Raw genomic sequence first — 13,825 nt, 5'->3', positions numbered from 1 at the left:
TATGGGTTTGGAATGGTATTACTTTGATCGTATTAGCTACGATAACAACCCATTGTATTCGATATCACTGGTTGTAATTGGGACACAAATTATACCTAAATTTTGGACTACGTATTCAATCAATGATAATGGTATTTTGGGGTGTACTTTACATTGCTTATACTATATTTGATTGCTGCAATATTTGTATAGATGGTATTGATAAACGATGCCAACACAAGATCAAAATACAAGCATATGAATGTTGATAGTAAGATCGTATAATATTGGCCAAATGAAAACTTATACATACAAGACCAAGCTCATAAATAGCTACAAAATAGGTTTTTCATGATGCCGATATAAGACCAAAATACAAGAGATGAAGCACATGCTATCGTTGAAGCCAATGTAAGAACTAAACCAAAGGTTAATCATGTAACCACCAATATAATACCAAAAGGCCATACCAAAATAAAGTTATTTTTCAAGAAGTTATTACTACATGTCCAAATACTTAACTAAATAAGCACCTAAACCATATTAAACAATGAAGTCACTTGGTTCCAACCCTTTGGTTTGACAGAAAAGATGAGGATGTGCCTTCTTGACGGAAAGTCTTTGTACTCCTTGATGCACTCATCCGCTGGAGTTGGTTAGATGTTATTGATTGTCTGCCTTTCCATTTTAGACCAGGCGGCTTAAATTCAATATCTGTATTAGTTTCAGCTATATTCTTCAGAGGTTTCCCATGTGATATCACTCTTTCAGAAAGATTACCAGGCTGAAAAATATCACATATTAGTCACAATTAATATAAAAGATAAAATAACATTTGCTTCAAATAATTGTTGCTTACATTCAGAATTGTTTCTCCACTCATAGTGTTTGTATATATTCCAAATCCTACAAATCTTGGCTTCTTTTATCCAATGTTAGAGGATGTGCTTTCTTGACTGGTTTCAGATCCTCTTCCTCTAGAAGCAGCTGTTTGGAATGATCCTTTTCTTAAGCCAATACCTCTCTCTCTTCCCCTTCCCCTTCCTGCACCAGTTGATTGTGTTGGATTATATCTGGTGATAGCAATTGTATCATCACAAATTGAAAATTGAGCAGGCTGTCTTTGTTGTCTTTGTTGTCTTAGTTGAGTTAGCTGAGTCGGCTGACTTGGCTGCCCCTAGCAGGTTGCAATGTTAATACCAAATAAATAATTGAGTATTAATTTGTAAAACACAATTAAACATAATTGAACAACATATTACCTTTGTTTTGCAGGCTCTCTTGTTGTGTCCTACTTGATGACATTTTGAACATGTCATATTCACTCCTTCCTTGGACAGTTTGCCATACTTTGCCTTTTTGGGATCATACTTTGCTTTTCTCCTACATTTTTTTTTTCTACTTGGCATTGATTTTGGCTCTGGAGGCTCAATAACTGAATTTGTTAGATTTTGGCCACATCTTCACATTGGGCATGGGTTGAAGAAAATACTTGTAAGCCTTTAGGAATATTTTTTTCTATACCAAAATTCAACATGTTGTTCTGGCATGTTGACATGGTATTCCCCCTCAACATCCATGATCTACAAGTGTAAGTCATTGCCACCAGATTAACAATAAATCTCTTATCACCTTCTTCAATTTCAAAACCATCATGTCCATTGAATCTTATTTTACATCTCCTAGACAATTCCTTGTTCTCCTCTAAAATCATCCTTGCCATTGTTGAAATGTCACTTATCCAAGTCTCAACAAAGTTCTTCGTGTCATTATTCCTATTCATTATTTTGTGTCTAATTTCCTCCAACATTATTATAATTGATTTATGTCTAGGTCCAACTATCCAAGAGTTAAAAGTTTCACACATATTGTTTTCAATAACATCACATTTAGAAAACTCACTAAAGTAAACCTTGCATCAACATTCTTTAATATACTTCAATAAGCCTTAACACAGTTTAGGACCACCAAATAAATTCAAAGCATATAACTCTTCCCTGAACTTTACCTCATATGTTGATTTTGTCACATCTCCAGAATTGGTTTCTTCTTTCTTCACTTCTCCAGTTTTGAGCCTAATTGGACCAAATATGTCTTGCACATATTCTGTGTTCATTAAATGGTAGTAACTCTGCAATTGTTGGAAAAATCCCTGCAATAACAAGTAAAAACAGACCTAAAAATGAATGAAGTAGGAGTAAATGAAGTAAAATAACAACTTAAAAATAGAAATACATCACCTTTTGCATGTCTGACATCAGTGTTAAGCCAATTCCATCTCCTAGATCCAAATATAATTTCAGCAAGTTGATGAACCATGTTCAAGAATGCTTGGTCTCTTGGTCCACCACAACCCATGCTATGGTAAACATCTATTAATTTTCATTCTTTCCAATTGCTACCAATAATTCACCTTTCCATGCTACTTTTAAAAAGTAACAATCAAAAACATATGTAAAAATATACAAATAAATTCTTTTCAGGTACAGTATTTGTATGTGTTCTGATCCAGTAAGTACTCCCAGAATTAGTCTCCTTAATAATATCAGTATAATTACACAACCTTGCAAATTTCATTTTTCAGTCCCTCATGAACTCTTGTATTACCCTACACTTAGCCCTATAAGAAATAGTTCTTCCAACATACAAAACAATCTTGTCTTTGATATGATCTTGTAACTCCCACAGTTTTATACCAGGTATGGATATGGTTTTTCTCTAAATTTGTGAGCAATATATTTTGGTGTGCACAACCTATTCTTGGTGTACTTATTGCATTTATGTTGTGGATGGTACCTCTAAACAATGAAGTCACCAGAATCTCTATCTTTACTTGTATACAGTGTCCATTTGCATCTGCCAGTCCTACACTTTACAAGTACTCTGTGGCTCTCATTTGGTTTTAGTTTCAGCTAAACCTTGTACTCAATATCATAATTGATCACTGCCTTCCAAACTCTATAGCATTTTCAATACCATCCCAAGTTCAAAAATAGTAACTTTACATTTAGGATCATGTCTAACCTTTTTGCTTCTTCTTCTAGCTGGTAAATCAACACCCCTTTCAGCTTTAACATCTAACTCATCCTCAGAATCATCACTTCCAAGGTCTGAACTACCAAGATAGTCCTCATCCCCACCTAAGTTCCCTGTATATTTGTCTCTCGTATTTATTTCAATGTCTTCAAACCATTTATCTAGCCCAGCTTCTCCTATTGGTACTTCATGTGTTGCAGTAGGTTTTTTTCTATTCTTTTTTTGCTATTTTTTACTCATTCTTTCATTTCTTAGTTCTCCTAGCTCTTTATCAACCTCACTATCATCTACATCAGATATGACATCCAATTCAGACTCACTACTATCCAAATTTGATAGAAGATCAAAATCTGTTGTGTCTTCAATCCCATATAAGTCTTCAAAAACTACAACATCTTCTAGTGGCAAGTCCTCTATTGTTTGTGCTCCTTCAACCACACTTAGGTTATCTTCAGCGGGTATTTTTGTATTTATATTGTTTGACCCAACATGTGTTGCCCTAGACCAAATAAATGAAAGGTTGTCTTCACCATCTGTTCCACTAGTAAGACCACATGGGACCACCCTTTCCACTACAATATGGTCATTAATAGCATGCTCAATAAATAAGTCCAAATACTATAAGGTTTTAAGAGGAGAGACAATATTATAAAGCCGAGTGTCATCTTCCAACAAAACAAAGTCTTTTGTCTCTTGGTTCAAAACATAGAAACCAACAACAGTATTGTACCCAAGGTCTTTAGAATAAAATTGCAATTCGACCAAGGAAAAATTATCTTTTTCATTACCATAGTTTCCCACGTGTCTTTCACCTATGTATTTTGGGCTTGGCTTCATTGGTAAAAATACCACCATGGTGAAATAATTTCCTAGCTATGACAAATATTGTACACTGTGAAACAAAATAAACGACAAAAAACTCAGCTCATATTCTCTCAATTGAAAAAAAAACCTAGCTTTTTAGGAAAAATTTCAAAATCACCACTATAACTATAACAATCATAAATATAAATAATATACAAGTGTGACGACCCGGACGGTCGTCTTAAGTATTAGTGCCCTGATCCCCTATTAACTGTTTTCCCTAAGTTTATTTCTGCTATTTTGATTTGCCAGGATTTTCGGTTTTGAGTTTTGGAGAGTTTTGAGATACTTAGTCCCTAAATAAGAGCTTAAGGGTTGGAAATTGACTGTGGTCAGAACAGTGTGAAGACAGTCTCGGAATAGAAATTCAATGGTTCTGTTAGCTCCGTTGGATGATTTCGGGCTTAGGGACATGATCGGATTTTGTTTTGGAGGTCCGTAGCTAAATTAGGCTTGAAATGTCGGAAGTTGAATTTTTGAAGTTTCCGGTCGGATAGTGAGATTTTTTATCCGAGGGTCAGAATTGAATTTCGAAAGTTGGAGTAGCTCCGTAGTGTTGAATGTGACGTGTGTGCAAAATTTCAGGTCATTTGGACGAGGTTTGATAGATTTTCTGATCGAAAGCGTGTTTTTAAAGTTTTTGGAATTCTTAGGCTTGAATCTGATGAAAAATAGGTGTTTTGAAGTTGTTTTGAGCGTTTAAAAGGTTGGAAGAAGTTTGAATGATGTTTTAGGATTGGTTGGCAGGTTTGGTTGAGGTCCCGGGGGCCTCGGGTGTGTTCCGGATGCTCAACAGACCATTTTTAGACTTGGAAAGATTGTAGATTTTTCTGCTGTTGTGTTGCAGAGAAAACTTTCATCGCGTTCGCAAGGGGGTCTCGCAGCGTAGAGCATTTAGGTGAAGCAGCTGAAATGTGCTTCACGTTCGCAATGAAGTCCCACGTTCGCGAAGGTAAGGACCCGTTGGTCTTTGCGTTTGCGTAGGGTCTGCCCGTGTAAGCTACGCGTTCGCGAGTGGACCTCACGTTCGCGAAAGAGGAATTTGGCCAGTAGGACTTTTGTGCATCGCGATCGCGAAGAAGGAATTTCCTGGGCAGATATAAGATTTCAAAATCGAGGGTTAAGCCATTTTTATCAAAACTTAAGCTTGGGAGCTCGGATTTGAGCGAGATTTTGAGGGATTTTCAGAGATATCGATTGGATAATGATTCTAGACTCCTTTTTGCTTGTCACCCATTAATCTAAACATAAATTCATCCTTTAAGTTCGAAATTTGTATGAAAATTGGGGAAAAGTTCTTAGACCAAGAAATTGAGTTTTGATTGGGGATTTGACATCAGATTTGGATAATTTTGGTACGGTTAGACTCGTGAGAGTTTGAGGATTCTGAAACTATAAATTTTACCCGATTCCGAGACGTGAGCCCAAGGGGCATTTTGATAATTTTACATAATTTCGCGTATTAGCTTAGACTTTAATTGTAGAATCAGTTACTTGAAGTGTTATTTGCATTATGAAATTGAATTGAATTGATTTGGGTCATTTGGAGTCGAGTACTCATGGCAAAAGTGTGGTTTCGGATTGATTTTTGAGCGGGTTCGAGGTAAGTGGCTTGTCTAACCTTCTGTGGGGGACCTTCCCCTTAGGATTGGTATATTTGGTAATTGAAATGCCTTGTACATGAGGTGACGAGTGCGTACTTGTGCTAAACGTTGGAAATCTGATTTTCTTTAAGTAATTATTAGCATGTTTCCTTTCATGTTTCTATTACATGCACTATTAAGCCTGTGTTAGCTTAGGAAAGCATGTCTAAGTGACTTAATTGTTGTATTTGTTCAACCTGCCTTACTTGAATTCTGTGCAGCATGCTAGGCTAGAATCACTTGTTGCCTTCATATGAAATATTGCCATTTCTGTATATTTTCCTGTTGTTGCTATGTATTTATCTTCGGACTATGGATATGGGATTCTGGTAGCTCCCCCTTGCCTGATTTTTTTTTGGACTACGGATGTGGGATTCCGGTAGATCCCCCTTCACAGTTATATGAAACTACGGGAATGCACCCGGTAGATTCCCCTAGTATTGGGTATTTATATTTGGGACTACGGAATGGGATTTCGGTAGATCCCCGTGCACTATGAGTTGGACCATGGGACGGGATCTCGGGAGATCTACTGGATTTGTAAAGATGGGACTACAGGACGGTATCCTAGGAGATCCCCGATTGTTACTATTGGGGTTGAGCTGTATTTCCTTTCCATGTTTACTATTGGTGCTGAGCTGTATTTCCTTTCCATGTTTACCTTGTTTCTGTATAGTTGTTGTTGTTCTATACATCCTGTGTTATTTTACTGCCGTACTTATTTATACTGTTCTGTCCTATACTGTTGATCTTTATATTTTATTTAACCCCAGTAGGGCCCTGACCTTCCCCAGCACTGCCCAACCGAGGTTAGGCTTGGCACTTACTGAGTACCACTATGGTGTACTCATGCCCCTTCTGCGCATGTTTTTCATATGCAGCTCCAGGTACCGCTACTCAGGCCTACCATCCTTGAGGGAGGCGACTGCTCTAGAGACTTCGAGGTACATCTGCTGCGTCCGCAAATTGAGGAGTCCCTTTCTATCCGAGCTGTTAAACATTGCCCTTCTATATTTTCTTTCTTGTTAGATATTCTGGAGTTAGACTGTTATATATTCCAAAGGCTTGTGTTTCCGTGAGTTTCCGAGTTTTGAGAATGTTGTGTTGGATATGTCGAGCGGCATTATAACTATTGTTTCCATTTAGTTATTTTGGTTTTGATTATTTCTTCCGCAAATCATCATAACAGTTCACGGAGGGCGAACTAGGGTCGTGACAAGTTGGTATCAGCGCTCTAGGTTCATAGGAGTCATGGATCACAAGTTGGTTTATTAGAGTCTTGCTGATCAGTATGGAGACGTCTGCACTTATCTACGAGAGGCTATGCAACTGTTAGGAAAATTCCACTTCCTTTGATATCCATGTCGTGCGATATTTTGACATCACAATTCTAAACTTCTGTCTTCTCTCCTCTCACAAATGGTGAGGACACGTGCTACCCGAGATAATCAGGCACCCGCACCCCCTACTGCAGCCGTTAGAGGCCGGGACCGGGGTAGAGGCTGAGGACGCGCACGTGGTGCACCAAGAGCACCTACGCGAGCTGCCGATGAGGTACCACCAGCAGTTCCAGCCGGAGTCAAGGAACCTGACATGCTTACTGCTACTACTACTCCAGATCTTTAGGAGACTTTGGTATAGTTCATGAGCATGTACACCACTTTGGCTTAGGCAAGGTTGCTTCCCCTTGCTGCAACTATGTCTCAGGCTGGGGGAGGAGCACAGACTTCCGCCGCCCGCACTCCTAAGCAGTGAGTGCATGTTGAGCAGGTCCTTGAGATTATTCATGTGCCGCTTGCAGTGCCGGTTCAGCCCGAGGACAGGGCAGCGGCTTCCGAGGATGAGCAGTTGAGGCTTGAGAGGTTCAAGAAGTACAAGCCCCTCGTATTCAATGGTCTAGCATCGGACGATGCTCTGGGATTTCTAGATGAGTGTTACCGCATTCTCCGTACCATGGGTATATCAGGATCGAGCGGGGTTTCCTTCACTACCTTCTAGCTTCGAGGAGCCGCCTATGAGTAGTGGCGCACCTATGAGTTAGACAGTACAGATAAGACTGCTTCACTGACTTGGACTCAATTTTTAGATCTGTTCCTGAGGGAGTATGTTCCTCAGAGCCTCAGGGACGCATGGCGCAGAGAGTTTCAGCATTTGCACCAAGGTGCTATGACTATCTCAGAGTATGTTGTCTATTACACCAGTTTGGCTAGGCATGCACCAGCCTTGGTTTCTACTATTCGCGAGAGGGTTCGCCAGTTTATTAAGGGCTTTATTCCCAGTATCAGGTCTAGCATGTCTCGTGAGTTGGAGATAGATATTTCTTATCAGCAGGTGGTGAGCATTGCTAGGAGGATTGAAGGTATGCATGCTAGGGAGAGAGAGGAGAGGGAGGCCAAGAGGTCTCGAGAGTCGGGACATTATTCTGATGCCTGTACCCCAGCTGCAGGCCGTCATAGTAGGGGTTATATGAGTCATCCTGTTCATTCAGCTCTTCCAGCGGCCAGTAGTGCTCCAGCTCCTCCTAGGCCTCAGAAGCCTTATTATGCACCTCCGGTTTCTAGCGGCCTCCTATGCGGGGTATTTTCAGAGGTCAGTCCAGCAGACCTGGTCCGAGATAGTCACAGCCACAACGTCCTCCCAGAGCTTGTTTTGAGTGTGGTGACATACATCATATGGTAAGGGATTTCCCCAGACTTGGGAGGGGTGCACCTCCAAAGACTTCTCAGCCACAATGTGCCTCGCAGAGTTTTCAGGCTATGGTTACAGCTCCAGTTGCTACCCCACCTGCTCAGCCAGCTAGAGGTGGAGGTCGGGGAGGTAGAGGTCACCCTAGAGGGAGGAGGCCAGGACAGATACTATGCCCTTCTTTCCCGTACCGAGGTTGTTGCCTCCGATTCTGTCATCACAGGTATTATACTAGTTTGTCACATAGATGCATCGGTTCTATTTGATCTAGGCTCCCCTTATTCTTATGTGTCTTCTTATTTTGCTCAGTATTTGGGTGTATCTCAGGATTCTTTGAGTTCCCCTGGTTATGTTTCTACTCCTGTGGGAGATTCTCATGTTGTAGACCGCGTTTATCGGTCGTGTTTGGTTGCTCTTAGTGGTTTTGAGACTAGAGCCGATTTATTGTTGCTCAGCATGGTAGATTTTGACATTATCTTGGGCATGGACTGGTTGTCACCCCATTATGCTATTCTTGATTGTCACACCAAAACCGTGGCGCAGGCTATGCCAGGTGTACCGCGTGTTGAGTGGAGGGGTACATTAGATCACACTCCCAGTAGAGTTATTTCTTTTCTTAAAGCTCAGCGTATGTTTGAGAAGGGGTGCGACTCGTATTTAGCTTATGTGAGAGATGTCAGTATTGATACCCCTTCAGTTGATTCAGTCCCAATAGTACGGGATTTTCTCGATGTGTTTCTAGTTGATCTTCCAGGCATGCTGCCTGATAGGGATATTGATTTTGGCATTGATCTATTGCCAGGCACTCAACCCATTTCTATTCCCATGTATCGTATGGCTCCTCCTGAGTTGAAGGAGTTGAAGGATCGGTTACAGGAATTGCTTGATAAGGGTTTTATTCGGCCCAGTGTATCACATTGGGGTGCTCCTGTCTTGTTTGTGAAGAAAAAGGATGGTTCTATGTGTATGTGTATTGAATGTCGCCAGTTGAACAAAGTGACAGTTAAGAACCATTATCCTTTGTCTCATATTGATGATCTGTTTGACCAACTTTAGGGCACACGGGTGTTTTCTAAGATTGATTTGCGCTCAGGTTACCATCAGTTGAAGATTCGGGAGCCAAATATCCCGAAGATTGCTTTCAGGACTCGGTATGGTCATTACGAGTTCCTTGTTATGTTATTTGGGTTGATCAATGCCCCATCAGCCTTTATGCACAGTGTGTTCCAGCCGTATCTTGACTCGTTCGTCATTGTCTTTATTGATGATATTCTGGTGTATTCCCGGAGTCGGGAAGATCATGAGCAGCACCTGAAGTCTGTGCTTCAGACTTTGACAGAGAAGAAGTTATATGCTAATTTCTCAAAATGTGAGTTCTGGTTGGATTCAGTGGCATTCTTAGGCCACGTGGTATCGAGTGAGGGTATTCAAGTGGATCCGAAGAAGATAGAAGCCGTGTAGAGTTGGCTCAGACCATCCTCGGCTACCGAGATCCACAGTTTCCTTGGTTTGGTGGGCTACTACCGTCATTTTATGGAGGAGTTTTCATCGATTGCGGCCCGTATGACCAGGTTGACCCAGAAGGGTGCTCCATTCCAGTGGACGGAGGAGTGTGAGGCGAGCTTTCAGAAGCTCAAGACATCTTTGACCACAGCCCCAATTTTGATATTGCCTACAGGTTCGGGGTCTTATACAGTCTATTGTGATGCCTCGAGGGTTGGCCTCAGAGCGGTGTTGATGCAGGACGGTAGGGTGATTGCCTATGCATCCAGACAGTTGAAGATACATGAGAAGAACTACACCTGTTCATGACCTTGAGTTAGCTGCCATTGTTCACGCCCTGAAGATTTGGCGTCATTACATATACTGTGTTTCTTATGAGATTTATACTGACCATCAGAGATTGCAGCACTTGTTCAAGCAAAAGGATCTAAATTTGCACCAGAGAAGATGGTTAGAGTTGCTGAAGGACTATGATATCACTATTCTGTATCACCCCGGGCAAGGCCAATGTGATGGCCGATGCTTTGAGTCGTCGGGTAGAAAGTTTGTGGAGTTTGGCTTATTTACCAGCATCGGAGAGGCCTATGGCGATGGATATCCATGCCTTAGCCAGCCATTTTATGATATTGGATCTTTCGGAGCCCAGCTTGGTTCTAGCTTGCGTGGTTTCTCGGTCTTGCTTATTTGACTGTATCAGGGAGCGGCAGTATGATGACCCTCATTTGCTTGTCCTTAAGGACAAGATTCAGCACGGTGATGCCAGAGATGTGACTATTGGTGATGATGGGGTATTGAGGATGCAGGATCGGATTTGTGTACCCAATGTTGATGGGCTGCGAGAGTTGATTCTAGAGGAGGCCCATAGTTTGCGGTATTCCATCCATCCGGGTGCCACGAAGATGTATCAGGATTTGAGGTAGCCCTACTAGTGGAGGCGGATGAAGAAGGATATAGTTGGATTTGTAGCTCGGTGCCTCAACTGTCAGCAGGTGAAGTATGAGCACTAGAGACCGGGTGGGTTGCTTCAGTAGATAGAGATCCCAGAGTGGGAGTGGGAGTGGGAGTGGATCACCATGGACTTTGTAGTTGGGCTCCTATGGACTTTGAGGAAGTTTGATGCTATTTGGGTGATTGTGGATCACCTGACCAAGTCCGCTCATATCATTCCTATGTGTACTACTTATTCTTTGGAGCGGCTGGCGGAGAACTATATTCGGGAGATTGTTCGTCTGCATGGTATTCCAGTGTCCATCATTTCAGATAGAGGTACTCAGTTCACATCATGGTTCTGGAGGGCTGTTCAGCATGAGTTGGGTACTCGGGTGGAGTTGAGTACAGCATTTCAACCTCAGACGGATGGACAGTCCAACACAATATTCAGATTCTTGAGGGTATGCTCCATGTGTGTGTGATTGAGTTTGGAGGGTCTTGGGATCAGTTCTTGCCATTGGCGGAGTTTGCTTATAACAACAACTATCAGTCAAGCATTCAGATGGCATCGTATGAGGCTTTATATGTGAGACGATGTAGATCCCCGATGGGTTGGTTCGAGCCGGGTGAGGCTAGACTATTGGGCACAAACTTGGTTCAGGATGCTTTAGCGAAGGTTAAGGTGATTCAGGATAGACTCCCTACAGCCCAGTCCAGACAGAAGAGTTACACAGACTGGAAGGTTCGTGATGTTTCCTATATGGTTGGAGAGCGGGTTCTGCTTTGGGTTTCGCCTATGAAGGGAGTTATGAGATTTTGGAAGAATGGAAAGTTGAGTCTGAGGTTTATTGGCCCTTTAGAGATATTGAGGCATGTTGGGGAGGTTTCTTATGAGCTTCCCTTACCTCCCAGCTTGGCAGGCGTTCATCCGGTATTTCATGTTTCAATGCTTTGTAGGTATCACGGTGATCCGTCGTACGTGTTGGATTTTAGTTTAGTCTAGTTAGACAAGGATCTATCCTATGTTGAGGAGCCAATGGCAATATTGGACAGGCAGGTTAGAAAGCTGAGGTCAAAGAACATTGATTCGCTAAAGGTTCAGTGGCGAGGCCAGCCGGTCGATGAGGCGACCTGGGAGACCGAGCAGGATATGCGCAGCCATTACCCTCATATTTTTACTACATCAGGTATGTCTCTATGCTCGTTCAAGGACGAACGGATGTTTAAGTGTAGGAGGATGAGACGACTCGGCCGATCGTCGTAGGAATTAACTCCCCGATCCCCTATTAACTGCTTTACCCAAGTTTATTTCTGCTATTTTGATTGCTGGGATGTTCGGTTTTGAGTTTCGGAGAGTTTTGGGATACTTAGTCCCTAAATGAGAGCTTAAGTGTTGGAAAGTTGACCGTAGTCGGAATAGTGTGAAGATGACCTAGGAATGGAAATTCGATTATTCCGTTAGATCCGTTTGGTGATTTCGGGCTTAGGGGCATGATCGGATTTTGTTTTGGAGGTCCGTAGCTAAATAAGGCTTGAAATGCCGGAAGTTGAATTTTTGAAGTTTTCAGTCCGATAGTGAGATTTTTGATCCGAGGGTCGGAATGGAATTCCGAAAGTTGGAGTAGCTCCGTAGTGTTGAATGTGACTTGTCTGCAAAATTTCAGGTCATTTGGACGAGGTTTGATAGGCTTTCTGATCGAAAGCGTTTTTTAGAGTTTTTGGAATTCTTAGGCTTGAATCCGATGAAAAATAGGTGTTTTGAAGTTGTTTTGAGCGTTCCGAAGGTTGGAACAAGTTTGAATGATGTTTTAGGATTGGTTGGCAGGTTTGGTTGAGGTCCCGGGGGCCTCGGGTGTGTTCCGGATGCTCAACGAACCATTTTTGGACTTGGAAAGATTGCAGATTTTCTACTGTTGTGTTGTAGAGAAAACCTTCATCGCGTTCTCGAGGGGGTATCGCATTCGCGTAGAGCATCTGGGTGAAGCAGCTGAAATGTGCTTCGCGTTCGCGATGATGTCCAGCGTTCGCAAAAGTAAGGACCCGTTGGTCTTCGCGTTCGCGACATGATCCTCGCGTTCGCGTAGGGTCTGCCCGTGTAAGCTACACGTTCGCGAGTGGACCTTGCGTTCACGAAAGAGGAATTTGGTCAGCAGGACTTTTGTGCATCGCGTTCGTGATAGTAGCCTCTCGTTCGCGAAGAAGGAATTTCCTGGGCAGATATAAGATTTCGAAATCGAGGGTTTAGCCATTTTTATCAAAACTTAAGCTTGGGAGCTCGGATTTGAGCGGGATTTTGAGGGATTTTTAGAGATATCGATTGGGTAACGATTCTAGACTCCTTTTTGCTTGTAACCCATTAATCTAAACATGAATTCATCCTTTAATTTCGAAATTTGTATGAAAATTGGGGAAAAGTTCTTAGACCAAGAAATTGAGTTTTAATTGAGGATTTGACATCGGATTTGGATAATTTTTGTATGGTTAGACTCGTGAGAGTTTGAGGATTTTGAAACTATAAATTTTACCCAATTTCGAGACGTGGGCCCGAGGGGCATTTCGGTCATTTTACATAATTTCGCGTATTAGCTTAGACTTCAATTGTAGAATCAGTTACTTGAAGTGTTATTTACATTATGAAATTGAATTGAATAGATTTGGGTCATTTGGAGTCGAGTACTCGTGGCAAGAGCGTGGTTTCGGATTGCTTTTTGAGCCGGTTCGAGGTAAGTAGTTTGTCTAACCTTGTGTGGGGGACCTTTCCCTTAGGATTGGTATATTTGGTAATTGAAATGCCTTTTACGTGAGGTAACGAGTGCGTACTTCTGCTAATTGTTGGAAATCTGATTTTCTTTATGTAATTATTAGCAAGTTTCCTTTCCTGTTTCTATTACTTGCACTATTAAGCCTGTGTTAGCTTAGGAAAGTATGTTTAAGTGACTTAATTGCTTTATTTGTTCAACCTGCCTTACTTGGATTCTGTGCAGCATGCTATGCTAGAATCACTTGTTGCCTTCATATGAAATATTGTCATTTCTATATATTTTCCTGTTGCTGCTGTTTATTTATCTTGGGACTACGAATGTGGGATTCTGGTAGCTCCTCCTTGCCTGTTTATTTTGGGACTACGGATGTGGGATTCCGGTAGATCCCCCTTCACAGTTATATGGAACTACGGGAATGCACCC

The sequence above is a fragment of the Nicotiana tabacum genome, chromosome 18 (assembly GCF_000715075.1).
Source record: "Nicotiana tabacum cultivar K326 chromosome 18, ASM71507v2, whole genome shotgun sequence".
Lineage (NCBI taxonomy): Eukaryota > Viridiplantae > Streptophyta > Magnoliopsida > Solanales > Solanaceae > Nicotiana > Nicotiana tabacum.
This window is presented reverse-complemented; position numbering follows the sequence as displayed.